General features: G+C 37.3%; 1 protein-coding gene across 4 annotated transcripts in view; it reads right to left on the bottom strand.

The window, feature by feature from the left end:
* LOC145690397 (uncharacterized) overlaps positions 1-13115 on the bottom strand; it is a 145251-nt gene that overhangs the window by 115479 nt on the left and 16657 nt on the right. Inside the window, exon 3 of one of the 4 annotated variants that reach the window (XR_014132205.1) lies at positions 1255-1362. The exons of the other annotated variants lie outside the window; for them this stretch is intronic. The gene's annotated coding sequence lies outside the window, so the exon portion shown is untranslated. The remainder of the gene's footprint in view (positions 1-1254; positions 1363-13115) is intronic. 4 annotated transcript variants of the gene reach the window in all.

The raw sequence follows: 13115 nt of genomic DNA, 5'->3' as shown, positions 1-13115 counted from the left end.
AATTATAACTATGTAATAACTCAAATTATATTAAAATTATACAATTCTCCAAATTATGTATAACTGAAGATAAATCCAGTCAGTGCGTTTTATACGTCAATCTAATAAAATAAATACGGATGAAATATCAAGTCTTACTTACTGAGCTGGAAGATTAATATTTATTTATTGAAGCCTTAAAGTATTGGTTTCACTGCATCATGATTTATACTTTACCTGGAAAATACTATAGAAAAACTACAAACACAAAACTGAACTTTATCATTATTTAACACACTAAGAACGAAATAATATAATATTTCACATTATTTGATTTTAATTATATTACTTTCTTTGTTTCCAATTATTTCCCGACTGCTATGACGGAGGCGAACTGTTGCACGATATAATGTTTGACACTTTTCACCAATAAACTATTTAAAATGTTCAAATGCACTGTAATATAATAAATTATTTATTTTACTTCTTCACTGCCACTATACTATTTCAATTATATTAATATTAAGGATGATGATTATTGATTTTATAGGTATTGCGCCACTCCAAAGTGCACGCCGACTTCTTATATCTTGTCAGAATACACAGCCACAGGTCTCGCGAATAACGAGCGAGATTAGTCTCATTCCCGCGCGTGGGCTGAACTGCAAATGCCTGAGGTGAGGGGAAGGAGTGGAAGGGAAGTGTCAACCTTAGAAAAGATCATTTTTCACAATCTTAAAAAGAATAAGAATTTGGAAGAATATTAATTACAATCTGCTTCATATTCACAATTATTGAGAAGCACTAATTTTGGCAGAAATCCATTTTTGAACGAACATTTTCTGGTCCCACACACACACACAGGAGAAAGTCTAGAAGAATCCAACCGTTTCTCTTCGACGACTGCTGACAGTAAGCAGCTACTTTCAGATATGACACATTTCATAAAAGCGTTACTAGCTCCCTACTTGCCTTATATGGAAGGCTGACTGTTTCGTATGAATCATTGAGTCATTCGTAACTTTTAATGCGCAGTTAACACGAAAGCTGGCTTCTAGCTGTTGGACAGAACACGTGATATATTGAAGCCACTGTTTCCAAAGGTTGTGCAATAGACACAGCAGCTCTGGCGACAAAGTTAGAACATTTAACAAGTCATTTTTTTTAATTGTAATATGACTGGAAAGTTTGATTTGAAAATAACAAAAACAATGCTTGGAATATGAATATTCCACCGAAAAAAATGTAAAGAACAGGCTAAAAAAATAATTTTACCTTAAATTTACATCAACTCCGGAACTTTAGCAGCATGAATATTTTTATTCATTTAATGATGAGATTGTGCATTCTTCTAACAATGAATTGAAGTAACCATTTCAAGTCCTAATAAATAAATAAATAAATAAATAAATAAATAAATAAATAAATAAATAAATAAATAAATAAATAAATAAATAAATAAATAAATAAATAAATAAATAAATAAATAAAATAAAAAATAAATAAATAAAAATAAAAAATGAAAAAAAAAACTTATCAAAAATCAGTTTCACTAAACTTTTGTCTTCAAGGTATTTACTCAAGGGCATTTACTTCTTCCATATATTTCGGAAAAAATCTCGCCTTAACAGCTCCCCCTCCTTTTAGAATAACTGGAAAAAAAGGCATGCACAACATAAAATGATTTATTCGGTTTCACGTTATACTTTTAAAACTTTACTTAAACATTTCCCTTATGATACTTTTAAAACTTTACTTAAACATTTCCGTTATGATATCTCTTTCGCACACAGCCCCATAACTGGCTATTTCTTTTTAAGCTGGTAGGGGGAGGAGGGGGTAAGAAGGAAATTCGAAGAAGCCTAACTAAACCTTTTTAAAAACCTTGTCTTTTCAAACACTTTGTGCAGAGCTGACTCCTATTCATAAAGTAACTATTTTTCTGTAACGAACCGAGGAAGAATTTAAAGTTTGATAGGACGGCGCGGTGGCTCAGTGGTAGAGCGTTCACCTCCGGTGCTTGGGGTCCCTGGTTTGATCCCAGCTCGCGCCGTGTGGACTTTGTGGTGGACAAACACCGTGCTCGTGGGTTTTCTCGGGACTCTCCCGTTTCCTCCCACTTTCTTCATTCCTCCATTTCACTCATCTCTCATCATCACCGTCTCCTTTAGCCTTACCGGCATAACCGTGGGACGTAAAACTTAAAGATTTCATTTCATTTCATTTTTTAAAGTTAGATACTTCTTTTGTTCGTAGTGTCTGAACATATCGAACTGCATCGTGCATAAAGTCACCAACGGCTGGGACTTTCTTGTGACCTTTTCTGCCAAGTGCTGTAAGGGATATTAAAAGACTTTATTTATTTAGTCTTATTTTGCATGGCGAAGTTAAGGCCCGTGCCTTGTCTCCCACTTGACCATGCAATGATCATGATTAGTAATACAATAATAATAAAATATGTATAAAATATATAAAACACCCCCAATCATACATACGCATACACGTATCACATGCACACATACATTACTACAATTAACCACATAATATAGTCACATACATTTAGTGAACATAAGACATAAGAGGTAGGAAGTATAAAAATCAGCATTTAAAAAAAAAAAAAAAAAAAATAGTAAGCCTTGATAGACTTATGGAGAATCTGCTCAACCGACTTCTTAAATAGATTGATTGACTGAGATTGTCTTGTGTTAGATGGGAGGTCATTCCACGCACGGATAGTGGATGCAAAGAACGCATTCTAGTAGAATTTTGACGAATGTAGGGAGAGAGGAAGGAGTTTATTTACAGCTGATCTTGTATTGTGATCATGGTGAGCATTTAGTGGTTGCAAACGTTGAAATAAGTAGGAAGGTTGTTCAAATCGCAAAGTCATAAAGAGAAGTGTGAGTCGATGCAAATAACGTCTATCAGCAAGTTTCAAAAGGCCCAGGTTTCTGCAGTATGGAGTTAAATGATTTGATCGTTTGAGATTATAAGCAAACCGTATACAGGTATTTTGGATACGTTGCATTATCGTTAGTGCCTCCGATTTTTTCTGCAGTTGCGTGAATAACAATTCCTTCACTGACTTTCAAACAATTGAAGTGCGCTTATCACCATACCTACGGGGAAAAGGGATCATTTATTACTTTCCACCATCTTCGAAACAGCATCGAGAGTTATGTATCATCTCCCACGACTGACTTTTGTATACTAAATCACTTTTGTTTTTCGTTTTTCCAGGATTTTTAGTCGTCATATTTATCATTATTTTGTAAACACAACATTCTAACACACACACTATACACATACTACTCATAAACAACAATTATTATTACGAATTTACAAAGAATATCTAAAACAGCATGCACTAAACCACAACAAACCAAAACTATTTCACACAAGGTTTAACCCTCAACTACCAGCAACAGCGCGGTTAGTGACCTTGGTTGCCTAGAAACAGCATGAAAGAATACTGCAGTGATTGGTGAACAACTTCCCTTTCATTTTGTTTACAACACGTGCAGCTATCTCTCAGAGGCCAGCTTTCGTTAACTGCCATATAATAACTTTGTCAATCAAACGAGAGTTGCTTAAAAAGTAACAAATTGTATATGGCAATTCCTCCTGTCATAATTTATAACCCATCCTAAACTGAGTTCCTAAAACAAAACATCTAAAGTGTGGACTGATGATAAGAAATAAAGCGCCGTGGTGGCTCAGTGGTAGAGCGTTCACCTCTTATGCACGTGATTCCTGGTTCGATCCCAGCTCGCGCCGGGTGGGCTTGCGGTAGACAAACACCGTGTGTGGGGGTTCTCCTGTTTCCTCCCACTTTCTTCATTCCACTATTTCAATTATTCTCTTCATCACTGTCTCCTTTGACCTTCTCGGCACAAAAATGGGACGTAAAACTGAAAGATTTCATTTCATTTCAATAAGAAATACGATTATGATATTACTCTATTTTGCATCGAAACTTTATTTCTCTATCTTAAAGAGATCGATTTCATCATATTATATATATATATATACTAGCAGCGTTCACCCCGCTTCGCTGGGGTCACCCCGGAACGCAATAAACTTTGTTACTTAGATAATTTTTACTTTTTCGCTTTCAAGTGATATGATAAAAACCATAGTAGATTGCAGTAAATGTTAACATTATATCGCCTGTCATTTATGTTAACCCGCCGAGTGACACGGTCATGCGGGTTGCATATAAATACGTTTATTTTTACCTATGATGAACTAACAAAGGATTTGTACGTTATGGACACTTGAATGGTCAATTATCTCAAGACACTGGTAATTAAAAATTAAAGTGATATGATAAAAACCATCTAGGGTCCAAATCCTAATAACCCCCCAAAAATGAAAGAAATTGGTTCAGCCGTATTAGCGTGATGAGGGAACAAAGGATTTGTGCGTTCTCTTTTATATATAAGATATATATATATATATATATATATATACTGCGTAGAAAAGCTATGCTCCGTATGTTTGTGGTAAAATAATCAAAACAGGTCATTATGTTAGATACTATGGAGAAATACAAGCTAAAATTTGAAGTTTAAGTTATACGACAATTACAATACAGTAACAAAAAAGACATAAAAAATGTCATTGTCATTTTCTTGCTTTCCCAAGATCAACTTATATGTTTAATTAGGAATGATCAAAGTTGCTGTATTTTCATGTCAGTGTGATCACGTTTCTTTCTGTATTTTTTCAGTATTCCTTGATATATATATAGATATATAGATATACAGGGTGGTAGGTAGCTCCACCGACAAACTTTGGGAGGTGATTCCTTATATAAAATGTAAGAAAAAAGTTCTAATAAACATGGGACGAAAAACGTCTCCTTTCAGAGTTATGAACCACCGAAAATTCGAAAAGCCACGTTTCGAAACGCTCTGCCTTAGAGACTACAGGACCGATCCCAAGCGGTTTAAGGAATTACAAAGGAACTAGTATGCGAACTATCTAAATATCCATGTTGTACTATTCTCCGTTATTGGCGAAACGAACTGTAAAAAGGAAATTGAGGTATACGGATACTCCTTTAAGTACTAATAACGCGTTCGTTTCGCCGATAACGGAGGATGGTGAACATGGATATTTAGATAGTTCGCATACTAGTTCCTGTGTAATTCCTTAAACCGCTTATTATAGGTCCTATAGTTTCTAAGGCAGGGCGTTTCGAAACATGATTTTTCGAATTTTCGGCGGTTCATAACTCTGAAATGAGATGTTTTTCGACCTATGTTTATAAGAACTTTTTTCTTTCATTTCATATAAGGAATCACCTCCCAAAGTTTGTCGGTGGAGTTACCTACCACCCTGTATATTATATATAAATATAAATATATATATATATGGTGTTTCAGAACAATACCGACAACGTTTGGAAGGTGATTCCTGACGCCAAAATAAGACAAAAAGTATACACCAACCTGGGTACACAAATGCTTCCTTTCGGACTTATAGGCTGCTGAAAACATGAAAAAAAAAAAAAAAAAAAATGAACTTTACAGACCCATAGCTTTAAAACTATAAGACCTACTGTAGTCGGGTCAAGCTTTCACTTAAGATCTAGTATGTTCGCTATCCAAAAATACAAGTTTTAGAATCCTGTGGTACTCACGCAACAATTTTTATAAGTACCGCAGGATTCTGAAACGTTGATATTTGGATAGGACACACACTAGTTCCTAATGACCTTAACCCGACTACTGTCTGTCTATAGTATTGGAGCTATGGACCTTTAAAGTTCGATTTGTTTCATGTTTTCGGCAGCTTATAACTCCGAAAGAAAGCATTTGTGCACCCAAGTCGGCCTATAGTTTATGTCTTATCTTGGTGTCAGGAATCACCTCCCAAACGTTGTCGGTGTTGTTTTGAAACACCCTGTATATATATATATATATATATATATATATATATATATATATATATATATATATTGTAATATCCCATGTGATGTTGTAAACAAACAATTCCACATGTCAGTGTTTACAAACACCACCACATGGTTCGGCAAGAAGACCACACCAGATGGATCTACAATCACTTGCAGACGACGGCTTCTAGCCCCTCCCACGGAGTAGCAGCGCCACCGCCACCCAAGGAACCCTATAAATTGGATGGACAAAGGCAATTCAGTACCAGTTTTCTGGTGGCCCTCTTATTGTTTGCTTCGGAGCATTAGGAGTAACCTAACCCCAGAGCCTCTAGTCTGCTCCGGGACTACGCCTATCCTTTCTCCTGGCTTAGCCTGCTTCGGGGCTCTGACTGGGAATCCTAACCTCAGCCGCTTAGCCTGCTTCTGTGCTCTGTTGGCCAGCTAACCTACCCACTGCTTGCTCGGAGCTTTGGGCACCTAATTTCACTCCTCTTCGCCTGCTTTCGGGGCTCTGCGGAGATCCTGTCTGCGACTTTACGGTCAAAGACCACCTATAACTAACCTTTGATACTAGAGAGATTGATTTGTACAGTACATTGTGAAAATACTTTTATATAGAAATTTTATAATAAAGTTGGTAGTGGGAGATCGATTCCGGACACTTTTTATTAACGCTCTACCCAGTGCTTAAAGTGGGCCGGTATGAGCCGGTTATGCATCCGAAAGTTAGAAAATCGGCCGGTATAGCATACCGGTAGAAATAAGTGATTAAAATTGTAATTTGTATCTAGGGAAAGAAAACACATTTTACACATAGAAATAAATATGGCGTTAGTGTTGTCAACAAATATGTTTATACTATCAAAGATTTCGTTGCTTCTGCTTCGGAAGAAATAACAGTTCCCTATCATTTTATTCAATAGCAGACTTTGTGCTCCTGATTTTTTTCAACATTTGTTTGAGCAATTCCACCCCCACCCCCCTTCAAAAAATTACCTAACGTACCGCCCGCCTAAAATGTTTAACCTGGATCCACCCCTGACAATGACGGGACTTTTTTTTATTCAAAATTATTTTTTTTACATTGTCTGGACTTTTGTGTTTACAACTATAAGAAAATTAGTGTTGACCACGAGACGAGACGAGGCCAGAAGAAGCTTTTCAAAATGAAAATGAGATTGGAAAGAATCATTAAATAAATAGATACAAGAGACGAGACAAGAGTGACAACAAAGCCTTAGAGGCCACGTTGGATCACTATGCTATTGTATAAATTTCTGTCGCTTTTTCAACCAACACTTTTTCACGAATATCGATATGTTACATAAGGCCAAAAATAGTCCCCATCGACATCGACGACTTTCTGCCAACATTCTGGAAAGCAATGGATTTCATCGCGGTGGAAATTGATGGGCCGTGAAGCGAAGAAGATATCAAGTGCATTTAGCATCTCTACTAGGGATTTCAACTGGCGTCCTCTAAGGTGATTATCCAAGGAATGGAACAGGGGATAATCGGACAGTGCAGTGTCCGGGGAGTATGGCGGATGCAATAATCCAGGGCGTAGAATGGTGCTCTGGGTCATCGTAGCCACGTGGGGCTTAGCATTGTCTTGTAAAAGGTTGATCCCTTTGTGATTCAGAAGTGCTGGTTCCAGGGTTTTGAGTTTTTCTTGAACATGGTTCAACTGCTGAGAGTACACAAATGCAGTGGTATTCTGACCAGCTGGTAGAAGTTCACCTTGGACGATGCCGCGAACAGTCCACCAAACACACAGCAGGACTTTCCTCTGGTGCAGTGCTGGTTTTGGCTGTTTTGGAACTGGTTCATGGGATGCTAATCAATGATGACGGTGCCGTGGAGCTTCATACAGCACCCACTTCTCATCACATGTCAACACCCTGTCTACAAATGGCTCCTTCCTCAGGGGAGACAGCAAAGAAACACAGGTGTCTGCTAGTGTTGTCTTCTGGCCCGAAGTTAAGTCATGTGGGACCCTCGACCCAACTTGTAGTGCTTTCCAAGTTGATGGAAGTGCTGTCGAATGGTTTGTCGACTCATACTGAATTGTAGTCTCAGTTCCTCACATGTCTGGCCACTGTTCGCATCAATTGCTATCTAAAGATCTTCATTTTGTACATCTGCTGGTGTTCCTGCACGTAGTGCGTCTTCGGGTGTTTCATCACCGTCCTTAAACTTCTTAAACCACAGCTGCACTGTCCACTAGTCACGATACTCCTACCAAAGGCCTGGCATATCTTCCATCCCGCTGCAGCGGCGTTTGACCTCAGTTTGAACTCGTACAGCATACCCGCCCTTATGACGCTCTGTGGAGGACCCATGTTCACTGTGTCCTTACGCAAGTTCACTGTGTAACTGCACTGCCACAACCAGATAGTATGTTGGATATGCCCACACCAAAAACTGGCCTTCGCCTTATCTCCATTGGCATTCAACTCACGGTGTGAGGTCCAATTAAACAAAGACCTCCACAAAAAAGCGACAGAACTTTCTTGGTTACCTTTATAAATGCGATGTTCAAATATACGTATCATTCATGTTCTTCCTCATTTAGATCACTGATATACTCAAACAAAATCTTAGAAAAATAAAATCATCTCATACTTACTTACTTCTGTTCGGCTGATGATAGTGAGGAGTAAAACATTTACTATATTAGTACTCACTCTCTCTCTCTCTCTCTCTATAGATTCTTCACATCAAAAATGATGCAAAAATGTCAGGAGTAGAGATGCTCTTTAGGGTTCTGTCTAAATTACTGCTCTAAGGGATTATAATTGCTCCATACCGTTACCTCATCTGATATCACTTTAAGCACTGGCTCTACCTATACCTATATGGGACAAAGTTTTACAATATATATATTACAAAACGTAGGGCACATACATGCATATGGAGGCCGCGGTGGCTCAGTGGTAGAGCGTTCATCTCTGGTGCATGATGTCCTTGGTTCGATCCCAGTCGCATCAAGCGAGCTTTGTGGTGGACAAACACGTGAGCGTGAGTTTCCTCGGAGTTTTCCCGTTTTCTCCCAGTTTCTTCATTCCATCATTTCATTGATTTTTCATCATCACCGTCTCCTTTAACCTAGCCGGCATAAGCGTGGGACGTAAAACTTAAAGATTTCATTTACATACGCGCATACATTACAACATTGTGTAAATATGTTGTTCCAAGAGGTATCTTGTAGTACGTTCATTGATACATTAGCAAGATACGTCCTTTTTTAACAGGTTTCTTTCTCTCCCCTTGAGGTATTTCAATAATTGTGAGGCATTATTTCTTCCGATCATATCTGATATGGCTCTCCAATACCACTAACAACCGAATACAAGATTCAGACCTATGCTCATTTTTTCTTTCTTATTTTCGCTTGTATTATCACCACTAAAGCTGGTATTGATCCGGAAAAATATATTACGATTTTTGCCATTTGAAGTTTCGAATTAAGAATCAAATCTATACCCTGCACAAACTGTGATATTTATAGTACACGCATCTATCACATATTGTGAAACGTAAGTAGGCAGGTATTATTCCTCTCAAGGATATTAAATGCCAGTGCACCGACATCTTTATGTTAAGCAAACCCTTTAATCAAATTCAAAATAATAATAATAATAATAATAATAATAATAATAATAATAATAATAATAATAATAATAATAAAACTATTTACATGATATAGTTTCGAACAAAATCAAACTGAAAGATTCAAATATACACATTTAATTGATTGAATTGAAGTTTAGTGTTCCTTTCAGCACCAAAGCTATATGAGACGCGAACGTGACGTGAAATCCGAACCACATGGACTTCCATCGGGAATAGAATTCTGATCTCCAGCGCTGAGAGAAAAAAAAAAATCTGCCAAGATTAAATAGATTGTCATCTGACTACACAAAGATGTGTGAGAAAGAAAACGGTAGCAGACGGAATTTCGGTCGTTTGTCACTGTCAGCCATATTGAGTGTTATACAGGAATCTCTGGCATAGTTCCGCGCTACGTGAAACCCATGTTGATTCGAGGTCTATTTTCAGTGAGCTTAAGTGGAATTGCTTTACAAAAATTTAGGCTCATTAACAATCAAAATTAGGTTATTTTCAGAAGCTATTGCCTATTAGTAAATACATAATCGAACAGAAATCGCGTTAGAACAAAATCAAGTGTTATGTAAAACATTTTCCTGGTCTTGAATGTTACGGTCGAAGTCTGAATGGGTTATTTAGTACCTAATATTTCCATTATCCATAACTTTGAAAATGCAGAAAGTCTCGAAATATTGATAGAAAAAAATGTGTGGTTTTCACAGAAATGCATGGAATGAAGCTGGATTTGTCCAGTCGAAGTTCAAGTCTCCCTAATTTCAGTTAAGCATTGAAAAGGAAGTAGGAATGACAGGGCAATGAAATTTACGAGTAATCAAGGAAAGCTTTTTTTTCTCACACTTAAAAAGACCTTTATATAAGCCTGTTGGTAGCACCGAAAATATCCAGTCTGTATTCAACATGTGACATGTTCTTTCCAACATGTCTCCTGTTACTATTGCAATCGTAGCACGGATCTTCGTTCGTTATCCTGGGATGTTATTCACTGAAGCTGCAAACACGCGGTCCTTGAGGTAGCCCCAGAGGAAGAAATCCCGCACAGTGAGGTCCGGTAAGTATAGCGGCCACCATATCAGTCCATCGCGTCCAATCCAGCAATTAGGAAATGTTGAAATGACGGCCTTTCGAATATCCAGACTCCAGTGTGGGTGATACCTCATGTTGAAAGATGACGATGTTTCGTTTGGAGCAACTACGTAAGGGAACATGAACTGCTCCAACATTCCAAGTACACAAGGGCCTCCTGTTACTGTATCTCCCTTTAAAAAAGAAAAAGAAAAGAAAAGGAAAGAAAGAAAAGAAAAAAAGAAAGGAAAACCGGACTGCTGATCCTGTCCTTCATTAGACTACACCTAACATTCAATTTTGGGATCTCGTAAACATGTTTTCTGTACACATATTGTTTTCAAATTTCCGGATCCTTACGTTATGCCAATTAATAATCCCCGACAAGTGAAACGTTGCTTCTTCTAAAAACAGGACGTTGTTAAGGAAGCAGAGATTCATGTTGATACGCTGCAGCATTTCCATACAAAATTCATTGCGACGCGGCTTGCCATCTAGCTTCAGTTGTTCGGACACAAACAGAGCCACTTGTACACAACTCCATGCACAGTTGTTGAAGGCACATTGAACTGCCTAGATGCCTGGCGAATGATTTACTCGGAGTTCTCTGAAATCCTGGTCGAATTTTTCCACCCTTTTATCTGACACATGACGCCGACCTCCACCAGATTGTTTTAGGACACTACTGGTTGTTAGAAACTTACTGAACCACAAATTAATTAATCACATGATATACAACTCCTCCGTGAGATCCCTCGTGGCTAAGCGTTTAGCGAATGCGCCTTGGGTGTGAGAGACGCGGGTTTGATTCCCGGGGACAGCTCAGTGGTTCAGATCCCACATTCTGTAGATCCACATCTCATATGGCCTCACTGCTGAAATGGACGCTAAACTAAAATCAAACCAAAACCAAAAGCAATTCCTCCATACACTCGTCAGAAATTTTGCTGCGTTGAAATCAGAGATTTTTGTCACAGCATACCACACAATTACCTGCGCGCGTTGTAGCCATTTTTATTTATGCGACCGTAGTAATGAGTACTGAGAAAATTTCTTAAGTTTGTCATATGTTGCTCCCACTTTTGAATACTGTATTCCTATCTGGTCTATAGCTTGCCATACTCATTTTTTATTTTTTAAAAATTAAATCCTGTAATTAATTATTTTTTTAACCATTGTATCCTACCGAGTACCTCACCTCCGAACACTTCCAAAAAATGACGTCTTAAAATTCCTCAATATCAAACCTTCCCTAGTGAGAAAAAACTTCTGACCTAATATTTTTGCATAAAATTGTAAATGGTCATATATCATGTGAACAGTTATTAAATCAGATCAATTTTCGCGTACCCATTACAGCAACACGGTCTAGTCATATCTTTTATACTCGAGCTGCGAGGGTAAATATTATCCAAAGGTCCCTTCTAAACTGAATTGTTAGTATACATAATCAGTTAACAGAAACTGTAGACGTTTTTTTCTAACAAGTAAACTTTCAGATTCTCTATAACTAAGCTATCTTTGTAATGTTGCCATTGTACTGTACCATTTTGAGCTCAAATTGTTATTCTATTGTTATGTGACATGTAGTTAAAATGTTTGTGTAAAATGGCCTAGTGCTGTATCTGAAACCTATTATAAATAAATAAATAAATAAATAAATAAATAAATAAATAAATAAACTTCAAATCATGAAGAAAAAAGAAGAAAGGAAAACTTACTTAAAATATGGTTTTTCATTTGGTGTTACAGTTATTTCACAATTCATAGTACTCCATTCTCAGTAATTAATTGAAAATACAAAGACTTGAACGGAATAGGCTGTATAGTGGACGCAAGTTTATTCCTAAATAGTTATATTGTCAACTACCACTCGGATCCACCACAATTGTTTGCACTATATATGACAGTTCATGCCGACAACGCAATTATCACTATTCAATACGAGTTCATCATCCATAAACACAACTGTCAGATGATGCATAACACTGTTCACAGCTTTAAGTGCAGTTCATATGGTACGTCGTACACATAATGATGAAGTTCTTCAAAGTAGCTAGTGACATTGGTTGGGCTCGACATACTACAAAAATCGTAAGTTGGAAAGGCAGGAGATCTTGAGAACACGGTTCTATCCAATTTCTGACATGCTAAACTTTTTTTTTTTTTTTTTTTTTTTGAAATCTTAGTTTCTAGACCGTTTTTGTTCTACGGGAATCAATACTGCAACTGGAAGTAGAAGATTTCAACAACTTTCCGTTTCAATAGAGTGATAAGGACGGAGATCGAGTCTGTTCTGGAATACAAAATCCATACCAAGAAACCGTTTCTCTCTCTATCTCTGTTATTACCGTTTCTGATCTGATAATTGTGGACAGACGGATGAAAGACCAAAGTCTTCTAAAAGACTTTCCATACTTATGCTTAGCACAGTTTGGAAACCCAATACTTGCGGTTTTGAACTTCTATCCGAAAGCAGTAGAAACAGCAATAATTATTAATTGCTGATTTAAAATCATGAACACTTGAAACATAA

The sequence above is a fragment of the Thermobia domestica genome, chromosome 7 (genome assembly GCF_964235325.1).
Source record: "Thermobia domestica chromosome 7, izTheDome1.hap1.1, whole genome shotgun sequence".
In the NCBI taxonomy this organism is placed as follows: domain Eukaryota; kingdom Metazoa; phylum Arthropoda; class Insecta; order Zygentoma; family Lepismatidae; genus Thermobia; species Thermobia domestica.
The sequence above is the reverse complement of the archived record's forward strand: the minus strand, read 5'-3'. Positions and strand labels throughout refer to the sequence as shown.